Source organism: Petaurus breviceps, unplaced genomic scaffold, assembly GCF_028583685.1.
Source record: "Petaurus breviceps papuanus isolate PSGF00001 unplaced genomic scaffold, PetGlider_PUasm1.0 140, whole genome shotgun sequence".
Lineage (NCBI taxonomy): Eukaryota > Metazoa > Chordata > Mammalia > Diprotodontia > Petauridae > Petaurus > Petaurus breviceps.
Genome location: NW_027185698.1, coordinates 36,295,936 through 36,319,099, shown reverse-complemented (window position 1 = coordinate 36,319,099; position 23,164 = coordinate 36,295,936). Strand labels below are relative to the sequence as shown.

At 38.5% G+C, this 23,164-nt stretch overlaps 1 long non-coding RNA gene across 3 annotated transcripts; it reads left to right on the top strand.

Moving 5' to 3' along the window:
• Positions 1 to 20,032: 20,032 nt before the first annotated feature.
• LOC138150637 (uncharacterized) lies at positions 20,033 to 22,938 on the top strand. 3 transcript variants are annotated; one of them, XR_011165605.1, is made up of 4 exons: positions 20,033 to 20,208; positions 20,446 to 20,596; positions 22,155 to 22,393; positions 22,680 to 22,938. It is a non-coding gene; the product is annotated as an uncharacterized lncRNA (long non-coding RNA). The 3 variants fall into 3 exon arrangements; XR_011165604.1 differs by lacking the exons at positions 20,033 to 20,208; positions 20,446 to 20,596 and adding an exon at positions 21,406 to 21,479; XR_011165603.1 differs by lacking the exons at positions 20,033 to 20,208; positions 20,446 to 20,596 and adding an exon at positions 21,489 to 21,850.
• The last annotated feature ends 226 nt before the right edge of the window (positions 22,939 to 23,164 follow it).

The window sequence follows — 23,164 nt, the reverse complement described above, 5'->3', positions numbered from 1 at the left end:
CTTAACTTTTATACCCAGAACAGAATCATAAGTAAGCAGCATTTCATAATTGTATAATGGTAATCCAAAAAATTCATGGAAGTTTTGCTATACTTAATACTTGGCTCTAAACTGAAGTGAATTCCCTTGTGTTAGGGGTTCATTATCAAAGGCTGTTGTGGTTGCAGGAACTATGCGACAAGAATGTCCCCCCCAAAAATAAGAAGTGTTGTTAAAGACCCAACTGGCATTGACCTTTCCCCCCCTTCTTTTTCTTTATACAAAGTCAACATTGCAAGCCCCATGATATAATCTGTGCCTAGGACTGTAAGTATCTTATAACTCAATACACATGATGTTCTCCAGAGATTAAACACAACAAAGGGGAGACAAAACATACTAGGTAAGCAACCTCTTTGTCCACTAGCAACATCTGTCCAAGATATTTATATACTAATAGATTAGCTTAATGAGCTGAGCTATTCAGTTCACTGCGTATCACAGTTCTAGACAATTGACATTCTTCATCCACTTGGTTTTTCCTATTTGGATAGTTAAGCCCAAATTTTTTGAGTAATTATGGATTTCATTTAAGAGGCTCTATAATGTTCTAGTACTTGATGCATCTAGAGGAACTCTTTTATTTATAGGAAATCCTTCTTTCATTTGTATTCTATATTAGACAGTCTCCATGATGACAGTGACAAACACCTTTGGTGACTTAGTTCTATGCTTTATTTGATAGTAATAATCAAAAATTATTGATCAAATTTACTGCTATTTGACTACATAAGAGGAAGCTTGTTATAAGATAACCAGAGAAGGTTTTGTTAGAATACACACACACACACACACACACACACACAAGCAAAAACACACATAAAATATACTAGCTATATAGTGTCCCAAAGTCTTAGTGAAGTTTAATTACCGTATTTCAGAAATGAAAATGCTACAAACTTATAAAAGCATCATTTTATGTTTTATCTACATTTCTTTTATGCTTAGTTTTGTGAATTTTGAATAATAAATTTTTAATTTTAGCAAGATAGGGCACCCTGTTGTTTTGCATTGTGTATGTGACAATTTCTGAACGACTTTCTCAGACCCATGTATTGGGAAAGGAAGTCCCTTTTCTTGCTAACCTCAGTCACCTGATCTATTACCATTAGACTTTTTTTTTAAAGCAATCGGGGTTAAGTAACTTGCTCAAGGTTACACGGCCAGGTGTTTCTGGGTGGGTGCTAAGTGTCTGAGCCCTGGATTCGATCTCCAGGTCTTCTCAACACTGGAGCCGGTGCTCTTACTCGCTGTGCTACCTGGCCGCCCCTCATTAGACTTTTTCTTGTGGAAAAAGAACAGGCTGAGAGGTAGATAGTGTGGTGTAGTTGATAACTTGATAACCTCAGAGAAAGGAGAGCCTGAGTTTATTTCACATCTGACAAATACTGGTTTTATGACCGTTGACAAGTCACTTAACCTCTTAGGGCCCCAGGCAAATCTCTAAAATTATAAATTGTAGAACAGTTGCCAATCTGTATCGACAAAGGGACTTTCTTATACTGATAACATCACATAACCCAATTAAAAATAAAAAAGGATGTTATCATCATCTTTGTCATTACTATTTGGATCAAGCTGAGGGGGATCTACCTTAGAATATATTCTGCTCAATATCAAATAGTGTTATAGAATAGCATGAAATTAATATTAATTGAAATCCTCTAACCAGAATTGCATGATCAAAGACATTAATGATTTATGTGAATGTAGTAGATTTCTAAATGAAAATAGGAGGCATTCCAATTGTAGCATGTCTGGTGGTTTGTGTGTGGCCCTGAAATTTCTGGCAGGTTACTTCCCCAACAACTATTATTGGGGCTCTGTTAAGACTGAATGAAGCAAAGCAATTTCTAATGTGGACTCCAATTAGAAGGGCTAACTGAAGGGGCATGGAGTACCAGGGATAGAGGTCACAAGAACCCATGAAAAGTGGCAAGGTTCAGTTAGGAACCAAATATTGAAGAAAATATGACTGGAGGGCCACAAAGTAGGGAGACTCTATTGGGCATGCCTGCTTTGGATTCTTTTTTTTTAAGCACCGAATGTCCTCCCCTCCCTTTCTCGAATACTGGCAGTGCTATGAAACCAAGAGGATGATTCAATTTGTCCAGGAAAGGGAGTTTCTGAGGTCCTTACACAGATGTGGGCCTTGACCATTTTCTCCTGAGCTCAGCTCATATCTGGACCTTGGATACTGCTTTCCACCTCCTCCTACTATTTCTGGAAAAGAACCCTTACAGCTCCCCCCACCATCCCAGTGACTTGCCAGAGCAAAATACCCTTCACTGATCATTCCCCTTTCTGTGTTGTCTCCTTCAATTAGGATGTAAGTTCCTTGAGGTCAAGGACTGCCTTCACTTTTGTATGGGCATACTTCATTTTATTGCACTTTGCAGATACTTCATATTTTACAGATTGAAGGTTTGTGGCAATGTTGTATCAAAAATGTTGATCAGTACCATTTTTCCAAAAGCACGTGCTCACATTGTGTCTCTGTGTCACATTTTGGTAATTCTTACAATGTCTCAAACTTTTTCATTATTGTTATATCCATTTTAGTGATCTGTGATCAGTGATCTTTGATTTTACTATTGTAATTGTTTTGGGGCACCATGAACTGTGCCCATATAAAATGTAGAGCTTAACTGATAAATATTGTGTGTGTTCTGACTGTTCTGCTACCAGCTTTTCCCAGAAAATTGGTGTTAAACCAAAGTCAGTGCATTGATTTGTTTGTGTTTCCCTGAGACACAATAGTATTAAAATTAGGCTGATTAATAACCCTACAATAACCTCCAAGTGTTCAAGTGAAAGGAAGAGTTAATCGATGTGGCAAACTTCGTTGCCTTATTTTAAGAAATTGCCACAGTTATCCCCACCTTCAGCAACTAGCACTGTGGTCAGTCAGTAGACATCAACATAGAGACAAGACCCTCCACCAGTAAAAAGATAACGATTTGTTTAAGGTGCAAATGATGGTTAGCACTTTTTAGCAATAAAGTATTTTTAATTAAGGCATGTACATTTTTAGACATAATATAATGGTTTTTTAGACACAATATGATTGCACACCTAATAGACAACAGAATCATGTCAACATAACTTTTATATGCACTGGAAAACTGGGGGGAAAATTGCGTGACTCACTTTACTGCAATATTTACTTTGGTTGTGGTGGTCTGGAACTGAACCTACAGTATCTCTGAGGTATGCCTGTATTGGTATCCAGCACTTGGCACAAAGCATAGTGCATAGTAAATACTTTATACCTATTTTCTATTTGCTCACTTTTATTGAGGTGACAGCCCTAGCAAAGAAGTCCAATAAATCAATCATCCAATATTCAAGAAGTTATTAAGCACCTACTCTGTGCTAGGCATTATGCCAAGCACTGGGGACACAAATACAAACTATGAAACGATACTTTCTTCCAAGATGCTGAAGTTCTAATGAAGGAGACAAAGAGTACATCTACAATGTGTCTCAAAAGTCAGTGTAGTTTTAAGCTATTAAAATTAGTTTTGAATAGATAAGAAGAGAATAAATATAAAGAAATACAAAGCAGTTCAATTCAAGGTAGTTTGGGGGCATTAGAGGTTGTATGATCAGGAAGCCTTCACATAAAGCCAAGCCCACTGTACCTCAGATAGTGGTTTCTTTCCCTTTAGAGTGCTGGAAATCATCCCTTCCTCCTGTGGCATCAGGAGGTAGGATATTTGTATTAAGTCAATGAATTTCCTAATTTCTTTTTCTATAGCTCAGAAACTTAAAGAGAATGAACAGAGAAAACTGACTTTCCTAGGGGCTGGGGAATTAGACTTGGAGCAGTTGCTGCTTCTGCGGCTGTTACTGCTGCTGCAATTATCAAACTTGAACAAAAGCTATTTGATTTTGCTATCATAAGAGGGCAGGAAGATTTTTTAAAAACTGTCTTCCTATCTTTACTTGACTGGAAATATAGTGGCTACTTAGAGCCCAATCCCAATACTGATCACCTGAAAGCTTTAACTTGCTCTATTTTTCCAAACTGGGTTGGTTTGCCTCTCCTTAAGCAGCCTGGTAGTCCTCAGCACCCAGGACCTTGCCATATTGGTGCAGGATTAGTGTAGACACACCATTGGCTTTAGCTCTCCTGCAGCTCAGAATTCCTGAAATCAAGTGATCTATCAAACATTAGCCTTTCCAACATCAGAGACTACAGGAATAAATTACTTGGGCTTCAATAATTTTTTTTAAATAAGTGTTTGATTTTTTTTTTTTTGCTTTATTGTTGCTTCCCAATGACCACTTCTCTACCCCCATTACTATTTATAGAACTCTCCCTTGTAACAAAATATGTTAAGCAAAACAAGCCAATGCATTAACTTTGTTTTACTACATGTGCCCCATTCCCAACTTGTAACCCACCAATTTTCTGCCAAAAAGAGAAAAATATTCCTCACTGTTAATCCTCCAACATCTGGCTTGGTTATTGAATTCAGAGTTCTGAAGTCCACATCTTATTTTCCTTTCCTTTAATTATTTGTGGTTATTCATTGCCTAAGTTTTTTCTTGGTTCAGCTTATTTCACTCTGCATCTGTTCATTTTAAGTTTCTCCAAATTCTCCATATTTGTTTTCTCTTACATTCACATTCCACAATTTGTTCAAACATTCCTCCATTAATGGGCATCTACAAGTTTCCAACACCATAGATTTAGAGTTGGAAGGGGTCTAGTCATCTAGTCCAACCTCCACATTTTATGGATAAGGGACCTGACACCCAGAGAGGTTAAGTGATTGGCATGTAAGTTATAAAGCTCAGATTCAAACCTATATTCTCTTTATTCAAATCAGCAGTCTTTCCACCATACCACACTACCCACACTGTTTCTAGTTTTTTGGTTTTGTTTTTGCTACTATGAAAGTGTTGCTATAAATATATTTAATCTTTCCCTCTGTCTTTTACTTCCTTGGATTGAGATAAGTTGGATTGAGAAATATATATATATATATGTATATATATATAGCTAGACACATTTCTAATATAGTTCCAAACTATTTTCCAGAAGGGTGAACCAATTCACAGCACACCAATGTTCCCCATCTTCAATATTTACCATTTTATTTTTTTGTCATCTTTTCCAATATGATGGAAGGGAGGTAAAGATCTTAAAATTATTTTAATTTGCATTTCTATTACTATTAGTGACTAGGTTGGATTATCATAATTAGTGATTCCAATTAGTAATTGGAAGTATTCTTTCATATTGATGTTGACAACTTCTATTTCTTCTTTTGAGAAATGGCTTTTCATATCACTTGGCCATTTACTTATTTATTGGGCAATGGGTTGAGGGGGTTGGTTAACAACATACTGAATGTAGGAGGAACTGAGGAGTTTCCACTGGGATCAGGTAAAAAATTAGTCAATTGAGAATATTTAGTCCTTGCATAGTCCCTAGAGAGAGACTGCACTTACCCTATTACAGTATCATGACAATGTGATAGTTTTGTGGTTAATATTTCTTAGAAAACACCATTCCCATTAACAAAACAAATTAGTTGTGATATTCTACTAAAAAAAAGATCTTGAGTGTAAAACTAGGGTCTAAAAATATGGGTAAAATGTGAAGGAGAAGACTTGAATTGGGGTCAATGCAAAGTCCTACATTGGGGATTAAAGAATCAACTCCACAAGCACATGATCAGGGAGGTATGGCTAGATAAGAATGTATGTGAAAAAAAGAATAAGGAACATTACTGGAATGCATGTTCAATATAAGTCAAGAAAGGGACATGGCAACCAAAAATCAAATACAATTTTTGACTATTTTAAGAGAAGTATACTGCTCAGAAAGAGGGAGATGAGAGTCCTGTCAGAAATTCTCACCTGACTAAGCCACATCTGTAGTCTTCGGGCTCAGGTTGGGACACCACATTTTAGGAAACACATTTGGTAAACTGGAGCATACCAGGAGGTAGGTGATCTTTATAGTGAAGGAAATGTATCTCCTGTTGAATTAGAACTGATTGAAGGAACCAGGGATGTTTAGCTGGTGGGAGAAAAGAAGTGACATGATGTACATGAAGTGACTGTACTCAAGCATTTGAAGGAGAGATTGGACTTGTCATGCTTGACCTCAGAGGGTAGAATGGGGAGCACTGGAGGGAGGGTGCGAAAGGACATGTTTTGACTCACTGTAAGGAAGGACTTGAACAATCAGAATTATCCCAAAGAGGATAGGGTCTTTCAGATGGTCTCGGAGGCTACATGACTGCTTGTCAGACATTCTGTTTTTGCTATACTTCTGGAGCTATAATTTGAACTAGATGGCCTCTGAGGTACTATGATCAAATGGAAAGAGCTTTGAGTTGAACATGGAGTTGTAGGACCTGAGGTGAGTTCTAATGTCGCCAACTCTTCTACTTACCACCAGCGTCACCTTGGGCAAACCATTTAACATCGTTTAGCCTTCGTTTTCTTGTCTGTAACATCCTTGTTTTGGATTAGACTAAATGACTTTCTGGAATTCCTTCCAGCTCTGGACATATGATCTTCTGATCTAATTTTAAGAGTCTTTGATGGAAAACATTTTATTGCATTATAATTGAAAGATGATCCATTTGTTTTCTGTTGAGAAACAACATGGAATAGTGGAAGAACAGTGAGATAGTCATCAGAAGACCTGAATTTTGAGTCTGGCCACCATCACTTACTAACTGTAGCATAAAGACATTTAACTTCTCTGATCTTCATTTTTCTTATTTTAAAAATGAGGATGATGATATTTGTGTCATCTCCCTCACTGGTGGTTACAAACAGATAGGAAATAGACCTGTAGTTTCCTTAGTTCAGGAAACTTCCTCTGCCAGTTCAAGTCAGTACCTGCTCTGCAATTGATAATCTTGGAGAGTATCAAAGAGAAAAGAGGGGTTAAATAACCCACCACATGACCAGTATAGTAGGAACTGAACCTAAGTCTCTCTGATTTTGAAGTCAGCTCTCTATATACTATGTTCCACTGCCTCAGTTCATAAAATGACAGATAAATGTGAGTTATTATCATAAAATAGCTTCATATAAATTTAGTACTGGGCTTTGAGCCAAAAGACCTGCATTTAAACATGAACATTGGTGAAACACAAATTCTGTGAACTTCTGTTTTCTCATCTGCGATATGAGGATAATGATGTGTGCATTGCCCACCTCCCAGGATGGGGTATATGTGGTATTCAGGGAGTACTAGTGCCTCTGGTGTGAAACTTGCCAAGCTTTTTTCAGGGCTGCTCATCTACCTTTGGTGTCCAGCTCTCATCTGTGACTCCAAGAAACTATAGCATGTATAGTACACACACACACACACACACATATATATAGTATAGCATATATATATATATATAGTATAGCATCCAAACAATGAGTTAGGGGAATGTCTATCCCAAGCGTGTGAAGTCTTCCCTCAACAGAATGGGTCGATCAAAACAATTTGTTCCAACTACCATGAAGTCGACTTAAGCACATGCAGTGGAGGGCTTAAAGCTTGGTCAGACATTGAAGATACCAAGGTCATACACTGTATCCGGGACCATGCCATCATCCTCACTTTTGTCTTACTATTGGATTTCAATGATCCTGGAGAGTGAGGCTCTCTTCTTTTTGCTTCTCTGCCTTACTTAAATCTAATTCACATGCAGGTCAAAACATCACTCCCTGATGTCATCAGTCCTCTTTGAAAATACTTTGTAAACAGTAAATAGCGATTTATTATTTTTACTTTTGTTCATCTTCCTATCATTCGTAAATCCAATATCTTAATATTGGAGCTGTCCATTTCATCAAAATTTTTAAAGATAATTTGTTGTTGTTTTAATTTCTTCATGGGACTTAAATTTAAAATATGAACTTGACTTGTCCATCAGAGGCTTGTCAACAGGCAGTCAATGTTGCAAATGATGTTATATCCAGGAACTATTTAAAGAAGATGAGTGGGTGGATTTGAAAGAAGTCAACCTTTCTTCTTCTGAAAAGGACACCCTCAGCTGTAAATGGGAGTATGGGAGGTGGTACAGGAAAGAGCAGCAGAGAAAGCAGGAACAATTTTTAACATTTAAAAGTAGCATCCCTTTACATTAAAGTCCTACTGTTCAACACTAAAAATTAAACATGTTGCTTCTCTCAAAGCAGGCTTCTTTGGAGGGAAAGGTTATAGAAACTCTCCACCAGGCTAAGAAAAAAGAAACACAGTTAAGTCTAGAACAAGAAATTAGGTTGAATTTAGTCATGGAATGGGTAAGGCAATAAAAGACCTTATGTAATGTTAGCACAGAGAAGTGTGTGATTCAGGGTTAAGCTATTCTACACTGTCGTTTTTATTTGAAATTTTGTCTGAGACTGAAGTCCATAATAAATAAACAATGTGCAGTAGTTGTGAGCAGAGCTATCGTTTGTCTTTTTCTTGTCCCAATTTGTTCCCTGCAAAATGAATGCAATAGTCATGCTATTGAGGCAGTTAAATGGCTCAGTGGACTGAGTTCTGGGCCTGGAGTCAGGAAGATCTGAGTTCAAATCTGTCCTCAGACATTTATTAGCTTTCCTGGGCAAATCATTTAACCTCTGTTTGCCTTAATCCACTGGAGAAGGAAATGACAAACCACTCTAACATCTTTGCCAAGAAAATCAGTGGACAGTAATGACATTGTGTGGTCCATGGGGTCAAGAAGAATCAGACACAACTTAATGACTGAACAACAATGATATAGACATTTTAATTATAATTCTGACACATGTAAATGTGAACATGGCAGGGTTTTGAGATGTCAGATTATAAAAATAGCAGAATTGTATTATTATTGTTATTATGAGTACTGGTAGTTGTAATGATAATCATTTATTTGCACAGTTTTACAATAATTCTCCCAGTAGATCTTGGCTACATACAACAAGCTTACATAAAACTCAATGTTCTGGGTGGCTGGGTTGTGCAGTGAATAGAGCACTGGCCCTGGAGACAGAACCTGAGTTCAAATACGACCTCAGACACTTAACACTTACTAGCCAGGTGACCTTAGGCAAGTCACTTAACCCCAATTGCCCTGCCTTCCCCCCTCCAGAAAGCAAAAACAAAACAACACAAAACTCAATGTTCCACTTTAGAGAAGGTTCCTCCTCAGTCAGCCTTGACAAGGCTCTCTCTCTCTCTCTCTCTCTCTCTCTCTCTCTCTCTCTCTCTCTCTCTCTCTCTCTCTCTCTCTCTCTCCTCCATATATGCACATAAGTGTACATACAAATTTCACCGTATGTTTAACCTTTATTTCTGTCTTTCTATCCAGTACCTACCACTCATACCGAGTAAGTGCTCAGTAGATGTTTGTTGGATTAAATGGAATTCTTTCCCAATTCTTATCCACTGGACAAATGGTCAAAGAATAGGTGACAAGAGAGTTCCCTGTCTCCTTTGTACAAGTGGTCTCCCAATCTGGAATATGCTCCCTCCTCACTTTCCACCTGAAAAATCTAGTCCCCCGCACATTTCAAAACACAGTTCAGGTGGCACCTACTGTACAAGTTATTTTCTGATCCCTCTAATGATTAATGCTCTTTCCCCCTTGAAATGACTTTATATATACTTTATCTATTTTTCTGCATGCATGTTGCCTTCCCCTGGGAGAATGTAACTTTCTAGTAGGCTGGGAATGTTTCTTATTGTTTTTTTTTCTCCCCCAGTACCTTGCTTTGCACCTACCCAATAGGTACTTAATATATACTTGAATTGAATTGAAAGCAAAAGTGAGGAGAAAGAGGAGAAGTGAAGGAGCCAGAAATCTGCAAACCACCCCAAGATAATCCAAAATTCACTATGCTGCATTAAATGTAATTCCACTTTTCTTCTAAAAAGTTCAAGGTAGCTATTTATAGTATCCAATTTATCCTCAGTTCACACAATGAACATTCAACTGCTGATGACAGACTGACAAATTTACTTATGAGGGAGGTAAAGACTGCGTTGCTACTTAAATTTTGCAGATAAAGAAAGTCAGTTATAATGAGGTTATATGATTTGTCTTTGATCTTTCAATTAGTGGCACAAAACTTCACATATGCTCAAATTGGTGGGTTGTTTTTTTTTAAGTTCATTCAAGCAAAATTGTTGCAATATCCTCATGTCTAGAATGTAGACCCTCTTTAGAAAGCATCATTGTCTATTACCTTGAGGAAGTCACTTAAAGCTCTGGGTCTAATTTTCTCTCTGCTAAATAGTAGCAACAATATAGTAAATTATTTGTAAACTGGGGGGAAGCAGTTACTAAAGAACTTCTAAGGGCTCTTCCATATTTATCATTCTGGGATAACAAATTATATCCACCTATGAATATTCTTCAAAACATAAATTTACAAGTGGAAAGGAACTTGGAAGACATCTTACCTAAACCCTTTCATTTTATAGTTAACCTCACTGAGGTGAACTGATTTGCCCAAGACCACCCAAGCAGTGGTAAGTGGCAGCGGTAGGTCTCCAAACAGGACCCCTGACTCTAAAGGCATCATTCCTTAAATTGCCTGGTGCTACATTTACATGATAAGAACAATAACAATAATTGACATTTATGTAATGCTTTATGGTTTGCTAAGTATTTTACATGATTTAATCACATATACATTTCAGTACTTCAAAGATCAATCAACCAACAAATATTTCTTTATTTTTAATTAATTAATTTTTAGTTTTCAAAAATGCTCTTATAAGATTTTGAGTTCTAAATTAAGCAACAAGTATTTATTTAGTACTTTCTATTTCCTAGGCACTGTGCTATCTGCTGGGGTTACAAAAAAAAAGTCCTTGCCCTCAAGGAATTCATGATCTAATGGGGGAATAATGATCACACACATTCACATCATGCTTTAAAGTTTGCAGAGTGCTTTACATATATTATTTCTTTTGATCTGTCACAACAACCCTAGGAGGTAGGTCCGATGCCCATTTTGTTGTTGCTGATGATCAGTTGTTTCAGTCATGTCTGACTCTCTCTCCCCATTTGGGGTTTTCTTGGCAATGATCCTGGAGTGGTTTGCCATTTCCTTCTCCAACTCATTTTACAGATAAGGGACTGAGGCAAACAGGGTTAAATGTCTGAGGTTGGATTTGAACTCAAGAAGATGAGTCTTCCTGACTCCAGGTCCAGCTCTCTATGCACTTCACCACCTAATTGCCCTATCCCCATTTTACTGATAAGGAAACTGAGACAGGTTAAATGATTTGCCCATGGTTTCACAACTAGGATGTGTCTGAGGCAGAACTTGAACTCGAGTCTTCCTGACTCCAAGTCCACCACTCTAACCACTAAGGCACTTTGCTGCCATCAAAGATTTGTGACTTAATTCAGAAGTACCACCTTCAAAGAGGCAGACTTTCTGAAGAAGTAGCCCCTTGGATTGCCTTTGATCTCTGGTAAATTCAATCAACTTCTTTAAGACCAGAATGCTGAATTAAATTTTCTCCAGCTCCTCCAAATTCACGATTTAGTGATCAATTTCTTGATGATGATCTTCTTTAAACTTAGTTACACTGATCCTTGGATAGCAATGTTTGCCAGAACCTAGTGAAGCTTCTACTTCATAGAAACTTTAGCTCCTTTGGCATAGCCATCCAGGCCATGATAAAACTTTAGACTAGGATTTTGGTGGAGAATATGTACATATAGATATATACACATATATTGAAATATATAATGCATAATATAACTAAAACATACAAATTAACATGCATACATACCCAATGCAAATATGTGCACATATCCATATGCACATGTCAATGTGCTTGTATCCATATGCATGATACTAACATATATGCATATATACCTATATGCATATTTCATATTTATATACTAAAAAAGTAAAGGGACTGGACTGATTGCCCAGACCCTTTTTTTTAAGGTATGTTGACTATTAATATTCTAGTCATAGTAGATAGATGACGAGACTTGGAGTTGGAAAGACCTGGGCTCAAGTGCTAACTCTGACATACCAAGAATCACATAACCTCTCAGTGCCCCAAAGAATTCCCTAAAACTATGATGAGCCAGTGACTTGCGTCATTAGAGAGAGTCCCATACTAGGAGCTTCCTAAACTGATGAAAACATGGGCTTAGTCCCTTCTCACTCCCTACCCCTATCTTAGAGAAAACAAAAGCCCACAATAGACAATCTTGGTCAAAGCTGCAGTATACAAAATTACAGAATGACATATGTGCATATGTATATAAACATATATACATACACACATGCATATAAAATATATTTCTCTCACTATACCAAATGATCTATTAAAACACATGTATTTAGGGGCATCCAGGTAGCACAGCGAGTAAGAGCACCGGCTCCAGTGTTGGGATGACCCGGGGATCCAATCCGGGCTGAGACACTTAGCACCCACCCAGAAACACCTGGCCATGTCACCTTGAGCAAGTTACTTAACCCTAATTGCTTAGGGGCGGCCAGGTGGCTCAGCAAGTAAGAGCACCAGACCCAGTGTCAGGATGACCTGGGAATCAAATCCAGGCTCAGATACTTAGCACCACACCCAGAAATAACTGGCCGTGTAACCTTGAGCAAGTTACTTAACCCCAATTGCTTTAAAAAAACAAACAAAAAAACCACATATATTTAATATAAACATATAAAACATACAATATAGAAAATATATAATATATTAAAACACATATATATACATATGTATATATGTTCAGAGACCTTAGAGGTCACCTAATATAAATGTACATATGTGTTGTATGTGTGGTATATATGCATACACACATGTATCTTGCACGGAATGAACAAATATTTATTTTAAAATGATATATAGAAAGTAGAGTAAACTTACATATATGATAGCTGTATCATAGGAAAGAGGGCATTCATTCAATTAACATTTAATGAACACCATGCTATGTGCAGCAGGGTAATACCAAATTCCCTAGCGTATCATTCAAGGCCTTTTGTGGGCCTGTATCTGCAACCTATCTCCAACTACTCTTACTTACCCTATGCTCACTTTAGTTTAATCCAATCCAAACTGATCTAATTCAGTACAGTAAACATATTAAATGCTTACTATAAGCAAGGATTTTTCTCTAATCCTACTGGACCACTTAATGTAGTTAGGATTTCTCCTTTGCCTAGATCTTGTTTTACCTTGTATCATAATTATTGCCAGTTTTTATCTAGCAATATCATTTTATTATTCCAAACAGTTTTAATATTCTTTAGTAGTAATCCCTTTGGTTTCTATCAAACTACCTACTAAAGAATTGCAAAACTCATTAAAATCCAGAGGAAAAATCTCCAGTAAAAGACATGGATGGACAAGTACCACATGGGATAAGAAAGTGGGAAGGGACTGTGATTGGCACCAACACAGGGGTAGGCATGCCAGTGAAAGCACTCAGGCAGGAGTGGGGAGCATTCCCAACTGACTTAGGAAGAAGAGGTATGAAAAGGCTCTCATGGCATCTTATGGTTCTGACTCTTGACTGTTTCTTAACAAAAAAGTTCCCTTTTAGCTATCTTTTAAAAAAGCAAAAACCAAAACAGCCCTTAGAAATCAGGCTGATATTCACATTTCATAAATCTTTTAAGGAAATGCCAGGAAAATACATTCTGTCTCATTAACATGATCAAGAGGAATATTAAGCAATATTCAAAGGGAATACATTTAATTTAATGTTAAAAAGTAATTTCCCTATTTACATGAAATCAGTTAAGGGCCTAAATCAAAATCCATAATCTAATTTATTTTGAAAATAGCAGAGAGGAAAAAAGCAACTGAATGGAACTTCATTAAGGCAAATCCAGGAGGGAGTAATTGTCATAAAATGATCACACCCTGCTCTATATTATGTCATAATTTATAGCATCCCAGGGATTAAAATCATTTCTGCCTTGAAACCATTTTGTTCAATTACCACTGTGGTTTGCACAAACATTGAGATTCTTTTTGGTTTCAAGGCAAAGGTATTCTTCTCTCATGCTAGCAGAAGAATCAAGCCAGTTTTTAGTAATGGCACTATCCCATATGGGGAAAGCTGTCACCCTAAATGAGGTGGAAATGGGAATGGAAAATATGATCTGGATAATTCAGGACAAGAAAACTGCCATGGGCTTGGTATAACTGAATAACAGAGGAAAAGATGAAGGCATTTTCATTGGGAGGGGGTAGTGGAAGGATTTGAGTGTTCCAATGGGAGCATTAGTTCAACCCCTTCATTCTTCAAAAAAAGGCAAAGATGTAGAAAAGATAGAAACTGCATGTAATGCTACTGTAGTACTCACAGGACGATTCTGAACTTCAAGTGAAACCATATGATGATAGGATGATAGATTTAAGGCTAGAAGGGACCACAAAGGTTATAAAGTGTTTTGCACATTTTTAATTCATCTCAAATTGCAATTGCATTATTAGAGAAAACAGGTGCTGAAACTCCTGATGTGGTTTGCCCATAACTTTGCAAACATCAAAGTGCTATATGCCTGTCAGCTATTATTATAACTATTACTACTACTACTACTACTACTACTACTACTACTACTAATTAGTGGAAGGAGCCTTGGATTTGGATCCTGAGAAATGGGCTTTAAATCCTGCCCCTGACTCTTAGTACCTATGTGACCTTGGCAAAGTTATTTAATTTCTCTAAGCTTCTATAAAAAGAGGGTTTTGGGCTACATTTAGGTGAATTACAAGGTCTCTTCTAACTCAAAATCCTATAAACCCACTATTTCTTCCTTTACTTTGTGTTTTTTTACTCATTTCGGATATACAACTTACCTGTAGAATAAATTTCTTCCCTGCCCTCAATCCTTTTTAACAGATGAACCCTACTCATTGGAAAAGCATGAAGTGTAGGCCTTAACCCAGCAATCAACCTGTATTACATCAGTTCCCCTCCCTCCCTGTATCCACCTATCTTCCTCCAACGCTCAAACGTAGCTAGGCTGGCTGAACAGGTTTACAAACCATACTGAAAAACATAAACACGCACACACACACATACCCCAGAAAACATTTGCTAAGGACTGCTAAAATCAAGTGCAGACCTTATTTTTATTTTTGGCTTCTGCCTTTATTGTTTAGTTTCCTGAATGTCTGGCATGATATCAATTTTATATAATAATAATAATAACAATGACAATAATATTGTGGAAATGAATGCATGTATATGCCACACAGGGAGCTGGCAAAGCCTTTTTGTTGATACTACCAGCACCATTATCTTCCATTCTTCACAAATATTAGTATTCTGTGAAGTGGATTTCAAGTTTTCCATCTCTCTGCCCTCTTCTGTATTCTGTAAGATCTCTTGAAGGAAGGCATCTTAGAAAAGGTAGGGGTTGGCCCTGGACAATATTAGGAAGAAGACAAATACCACCTACTATCCATGTGACCTTTACTTCTCTCCTTTAGGTCTCAGTTGTCTTATCTGTCAAATGAAGAGGTTGGACTAGATGTTCCCTGAGGTCCTTTCCTGAACTAAAGGTAGAATTTCTGTCCATTTTGCCTCTACAACATTTCTCCCCCTGCCCCTTTTCTCCATTCAGAACTGCATCACCTCTTTCCTGGATACCTGCCTCCTGACAGCTTTCAGGGTCAGGAGGCTCAGTATTAAATACCAGCTTACTACCTAACTGTGGGGAATCATTGGGCCTCTCAGAGCCTTTATTTTCTCCTCTCTAAAATGGGGGGTGGCAATACCTGTACAGTCTGGCCCAAAAAGCTGCTGTGGGGAAAGCATTCTGCAAGCCATGCAGCACCATAATATTATTACAATGTAGTACTGATTTTGTCCTTCCAAGGGAGTTACCTTTTAGGAAAAACTTTTGAGGTCAAAGGGATCTTAAAGATGAACTAGGCCAACTTTCTATCTAAATCTTGAATTGCTGTTATGATAGTGAGCTTTCTACCTCTCCTTGAATAACTCCAGTGATAGAGGATTCACTGCATCACAAAGCAGCACTTGCCATTTTCAGACAGCTTTCATTGTTAGGGAGTTCATTATATGGAGCTAAAATCTTCTGGGGACTCAAAGACACTTCAATCCATCAAGAGCTGTAATTTCATTGGGGTAGGAATATCTTCCTCTGACAATCAATTGAGTTAGGAGAGAAGGCAGCCATCCCTCAGAAAGCATCCTTGCTGCAGGAAGTAATTATGGTCCACCCTATGTGAGTGCCTTGGAGCTAAGCCTTAGTCCCTCCCTTTAATAATAGCTAGCATTTATATAGCACCTTAAGGTTTGCAAAGCATTTTATAAATCCATATCTCATTTTATCCTCACAACAGCCCCATTTTGCAGATAAGGAAATGGAGGCAGGCAGAGATTAAGTGACATGCCCAGGATCACACAACTAATAAAAGTCTGAATCTGGATTTAAACCTAGGCCGTCTTGACACCAAATCTGCCACTCGATCCATTGAGTCATTTAGCTATCTTTGTTCCTATCTTAGTTCTAGTACTATTGCAGATTAATATATATATATACATATATATATATATATATATATCTTTTTGGAAGTAATTTGGGGTTAAGTGACTTGCCCAAGGTCACACGGATAGTTTTTGTATTAAGTGTCTGAGGCCACATTTGAACTCAGGTCCTCTTGACTCCAGAGCCGGTGCTCTACTCACTGTGCCACCTAGCCACCCCTACTGCAGATTAATATTAATTCATATTTAAGAACCAGAACCAGGTTTAGGACTGGGCAAAATTTGCGGAGCTGGACAGACTTCTCTCCAGAAACAATATGCTATCTTCAAGAGAATGCTGAAATTGGAATCTGAGCACGTATCTGGGTTTGCATCCTCGTTCTGTCAATCACTGGCTGTCCCAGTCACTTAGCCTGTTAGAGTTTTAACCTCTTCATCAGCCAAATGGGGCTAATGCCATCAGTGCCAACTAGCTCAGTGTTGCTGTTGGAAAGCGCTTTGTGATCCCTAGGTTATAGGATACTAGTACTTAAAGCTGGGAAGGACCTCCGAGGCCAGCTCCCTCATTCTACAGGGCCCAGTGAGGCTAAGGGGCTTGACAAAGGACAAACAGGCAATAAGCATTCAGAAGGAGCATATGAACCCTGGTTCTTTGGCTTCAAAAAACTTCTTGGTACCATACTAACTCTCTTTGTTTGCTCTAAAAGGGGATAGTTTAGGGCTAGGTGGTGCAGTGAATAGGGCACCAGCCCTGGAGTCAGGAGGATGTGAGTTCAAATCCGGCCTCAGACACTTAACACAAAACTAGCTGTGTGACCTTGGGCAAGTCACTTAACCCCAATTGCCCCTCCAAAAAGCAACAAAACAAAATAAAAGGTGACAATTTATGAATTATACTTATTCACTCCTGTAAGCCCTTCCTCATAGCATGGTACAGTAGAAAAAGCACTGGGATGCTTTTGCCTCAGGATGGGCAAAGCACATCCTCTCTCTGGGCTTCCCTCTCTTATCTATAAAATAAGTAGGGTGTACTAGGTGTTGTCTAGGGTGGGTCTCTTCCAGCCCTAAAATTCTATGGTGACTTTTCTTCCATAATTGGTACCATCCCTCCCCTCAGGTACTTAGTGTCCTCATGCTCTCTCCTTATCCCTATCACAATCTACTGTCTGGATCAGAAATTCATATACATTAAAATTTAAATGACTGATAAATCTCAATTAAGTGTTCTCTCTCCCCAAAATAAAGTTCAAAGTCTTAAGGCAAGACATCTAAGGGTAGAATGAACTGGGGCATCTACCAGTTTCTGGGGCAGATGAGTGGCAAATTGCTATAAGGGAAAGGGCACTGGGCTTGACCCTGGAAGATTTGGGTTTGAATTCTAGCTCCACCCTTTCTTAGTCCTGTGACTGAGTAAGTCATTGCTCTAAGTTCCCTTATTTGTGAATTGTGGATAATAATACCTGTCCTACCTACTTCACAGGATTGTTGAGTGGATGGAATGAGATAATAAAGTGTTTTGTAGACACAAAGTACCATGTTTACAAGCTTATAAATAGTACTTAATATAAAATAGTATATAAGTATATTTAGCTCTCTCTATAAGCTATTCTTGGTAGAAAGCAGCATATTGTAGTGGGAAGAACACACAACTTTGAGACAGAATTTGTTTTCAAGTTTAGGCTCTGCTGCCCATGAGCGATGTTCCTGTGTGCAAATCATTACTCTCTGAACTTCAGTTTCCTCATCTGCAAAATGGCCATATTCCTGCTTACCTAGTTCAGATGTTGTTGTTTAATTGTGTCTGACTCTTTATGATCCCATTTGGAGTTTTCTTGGCAAAGAAACTAGAGTGGTTTGCCATTTCCTTCTCCAGCCCATTTTACAGATGAGGAAACTGAGGCAAGCCAGGTTAAGTGACTTGCCCAGGGTCACATAGCTAGTAAGTGTCTGAGGCTGAATTTGAACTCAAGAAGAAGAGTCTTCCTGACTCCAGGCATGGCACTCTATCCACTGAACCACCTAGCTGCCCTGACCTATCTCAGAAGGTTATTGCCAGTATATGGAGGGCTTTTGGAACATGCCCCAAAGTCCCCATTACACGAGGATCAAGTGAGACCAAATATGTTCCTTGTACCCATAAAATATTAAATATTATTCCAGTTATCTCAGGAACCAAGGGGCTTCCCAAATAGCCACATAAGCTACACAGAAGTAGGCACTAGCCTGTTCTTACTATTCCTGAGGCTAGTTCTGTCTGTGTACATTTCAAACTTCAGGTCCTTACTGATTTGAACTTCTGTTCAGAAAAATAAAAAACCCATTAAAGCCCACATGATTTGAAAAGTCTCTAGTGTGCTTGAGGCACCACATGAATATAAGATATTATTAGGCCAAGTGAAAAGATGTGTTTCTGAGCAGTTCGATTGGAATTGCCTACAGTGTTCCACTCCATTGACTCTGTGATATCCCAGGGAGTGCTGGGGGTGGAGAACAAGGCAGCTTCTGGGAGGTCCTTGGTTTTTTTTTTTTCCTCAGAAAAAAATCCTCCAGAATGCTTCCACTGTCTTAGTTAAACAAAAGCCACAGGCAGGGAGAAAGAGTGAATATTCCCCCTCCTGCAACCTATTCTACTCAGTGAAGTAAGAACTTCAAAGCCACAAGAAATCATTGAAACAGGAATTTCCATGAGAATTTCTGGCAGTTGCTTTGTGAAATAGGTAATCAATTAAAAACACAGTCTCATGAATGAAATGTTCACTATAAGAAACTGTGACTTAATAATCACAAGAAAAGGGATATCAGCTCCCATTGATCTCATCCTTTGCTTTCACTCTCTATTTTGATCCTTTCAACCATCCTGTGAGGTGGGCATTCTAAAAATGATTTGTGAAATCGAGTTTACCACTGTGGGTTTTTGGGGAAGTCCCTTCACCCCAGGAGACCTCAGTTTCTTTTGTGTGAAATTGAGGAGATAGACTAGAGGACTAGATGATTTCTCTCTGATCCTATGATTCCAAAATTTGAGTCTGTTTCATATTCCTCTACTAAATTAGAAACTCCCTAAGGAGCTTACATTCTAACAGGAGCAACAATACATTTATGTATGTATGTATGTTCATATGATCATACAATATACATTTTATGTTATAATACATTGCATATTGTATGTTTATGAACTAGAATTTATTAAACATATAATATTTTCTACATTATGTTTACATGCAGACAACATGTAAAAGATTGTTACTTAGGAAGTTTCTATAATAATCCAGGCTGGAGATGATAAGGGTATGAAATAGAGAAAGACAGTTAAGTCCATTTAATTTTATTTCTATCTTCCTTGGGATAAGAGGCACATAGAGCTAAACCAAATAAGCTGATTATTAGGAAAGTAGGGTACTTTCCAGTTTTTTGAACTGGTGCCAGATATACAGAGAGTTATCAGCAACATATTCATCTTCCTAGAAAAGGGTGGTTCTAAATTAGCCTAGGGGGTGGTTTTGAATCCACCCCCAAAACAGGTTGTGAATTTGCCCCCAAGTGATTGAGGAGCTGAGTATTCCTTTGCCTCCTCCTTCCCTTTTCCTCCAGAGGTACTATTCACACCAGGCATATATATGGTCATTGCAAGTATTCAAAGTGCCCCAATTTAGAGTCAGTTGGGTTTAGGTCCTAAATTCAGCTGACACTAGCTATGTGATCTTGGGTAAGTTTTTTCTCTGGGGCTCAGGTTTTTTCATTTGTTACTCTGGATACTTTAGATCAAATAAGTTAACATATAAAACACTTTCCAAACTTAAAAGGCTACATAAAAGCTAGTGATTATTATTATTTTACTTGTTGAGTCATTTCAGTTCTGTCTTAATTTACTTGACCCTATTTCAGGTTTTCTTGACAAAGATACCGAAGTGGTTTGCTATTTGCTACTCCAATTATTTTACAGATGAGGAAACTGAGGAGGTAAAGTGACTTGCCCAGGGACACACATTATTTTACTACTACTACTACTACTACTACTACTACTACTACTACTATTACTACTACTACTATAGCGAACTTAGAATCTCATCTGTGTGGGTCCTCTCTCTACCAAGGTAAGCCAGTCAACAAGAATTCATTAAACACTTATTATGGTCTAGAAACTATGCTAAGCACTAGGGATGCAATGAAAGGCAAAAATAGTCCCTGCTTTCCAGGGCCTCACAGTTTAAAGGAATAACAGGAATAAAGGAATAACATTTACATAGTACTTTGACATCTGCCAAGCACTTTACAAATACTGTCTCATTTATCCTCAACAACCCTGGGAGGTAAACACTATTATCATCCCCATTTTATAGATGAGGATACTGAGGCAGGTAGAGATGAAGTGACTTGCTCAGGGCCACACAGCGTGTGTCTGAGGCCAAAGTTGTACCCACTGCACCGCCTCATTGCCTCTAAAGCACTTTCTTGCTCTTGTCTACATGATCCTCAAAAATCCTCTATAAAGATTTAGGAGGCACAGTGGATAGGATGCTGAGCTTCAAGTCAGGAAGACCTTAGTTCAAATCCTGCCTTCAGTGCTTGGTAGCTCTGTGGCCCCTGGGCAAGTCACTTAATTTCTGTCTGTCTCAGTTTTCTCACCTATAAAATGAGGGGTTTGGACTATATGACCTCTGAGGTCCTTTCCAGCTCCAAATCTCATAATGGGATGATTACTTGTGTATTAGGAAGATTCCTTAGGCAACTATGTGTGACAGATGGATTAAAGGACTTTCGCAATAGTCTTTTTGTCAATACCAGTGGAGCACTTGGAATGTTCATCTGTTATCCCTGATTCATGCCACATGACTCATCTACCTCTTTTGCTGGTCATCCCTGTCATGGGATCATAGACTTATATATTAGAGACTTTAGAAACCATGTGGCCCGACCTCCTCATTTTCTATATGAGGAAACCAGAGTAGGGTAGAAGATTGCCAAAGTCACACCCAAGTAAGTAGTAGAGCTAGGATTGAACACGGGCTGTCTATCTCTAACTCCTAGATATCTTAGACTCCAAGGTATTGTTTCTCCACAATACTATGTTAGTATTTTTTAATTGCTTCTAGCTGTCATCTCATTTAACATATAACATAGATTATTCTGGCAGCACCTACAAACAATCCTCTTTTCCTCAAGGAGCTTACATTCCACCAGGGTTATGACTACATAAATATAATATAAGGAAAATTGAGAAGAGAAAGAGTACCAACAAATTAGGGATTGAAGAAAGCTTCTTGGAGGAGGTGGCATCTGAAATGAACTTTGAAGTATTCTGAGATGACCATAGGAAGAGAGGGTAAATGCTGATAGGAAGATGAGAGGTGAGTTTGTCTGGAGTAAGTGAAAGTGAGCAGAGTGAGATAAGGCAGGAATAGTAGATGGGAGCTAGATCAAGGGCCTTAAGTGCTAGGCTAAAGGTTTCATATTTTAGCCCATGGACCAGTGGTCTCCAAAGTGGGACACTGGTGGGACATAGTGGAGGGGGGATGATTAGATAGCTGTAGTTTGAACTCAAAGGGTGTGTGATAGACCAATCTCAGGATTGGAAGATGGGTTCAAGTCACATTTCCCTTACTCCCCCACTAGACAAACACATAACCAATCCTGCACTTGTCTCCAATACAGCCCTCTTCAATACTCTCCTACTCTGTCCCCCTCCATCATTGGACTTCTGTATGGCAGCCCTGGTTGTGAGCCCTGCCGGAAGATTATGAATTTACCTATCCGGGAACCCACAGCAGCTGCACTGGCAAAATTCCACGTCTTGCCCCAGAGCATTCACACACTGTCTTCAATACCAGAATCACTGGCTTTGTGCTCTAGGATAGTGTCTGATGAATGACCCAAGTTCCGTTTCATTTTTGGTGAGAGAACAATAGCATTGCATAAGAATGAAAGTGATGGGCTGTGATAATATTATTTCCCCCCCCAAACCCACCCTTCTTCCAAACCTCCTGATTTGATTTCCAGATTTCCATCTAGGAGATCATAGTTCTTCTAGTCTCCCTGGTCATCAGGCTTATAATTATGCTTTACTTCTCACTCACCTGAAATGGTTCCATTCAACATTAGCAATGATCACTCAGTTGCTAAATATGATGGCCTTATTCCCCTCCTGCCCCTTCTTTATCTTTCTTTATCTCTCAGCAGCATTTGACACTGCCTTGGAGGGGAGCATACACCCAGCAGGCAGCAAAATGGCTCGGGTGAAGATGAAGAGGAATTGTTCTCAAGACTGCAGCACAAGAAGCTATTGTTGGTGTAATCTATAAAGTCAGATCCTTAAAGCTCCTCCCCTCATGTCAACCAGAAAAAGTAAAACCTCTTCCCAAGCTGGAAGTAAAGGCTAGGCAGATTTTTGTTGTGCTGTCAGCTGCAATAAATCCTAGTTATATTATCATAACCCAAAGGTTCATTGACTTTCTTTCTAGCCCAGCTTTGGAGCTGCAGTGTAGAGGATGGTGACCAGACATTCCAATTTGGCTAGGAGGGTTCTCCATGACCTGGTGATAAAGCAGCCCAGGGAACATGTTAATTAGGAATTAATGACTCAAGGAACAGACTGTGGAGTATGATAAGTTGTGCTGTGTTTTAATACCAAGGCTAACCTGTCCACAAGGTAGTTTGTAGAGTAA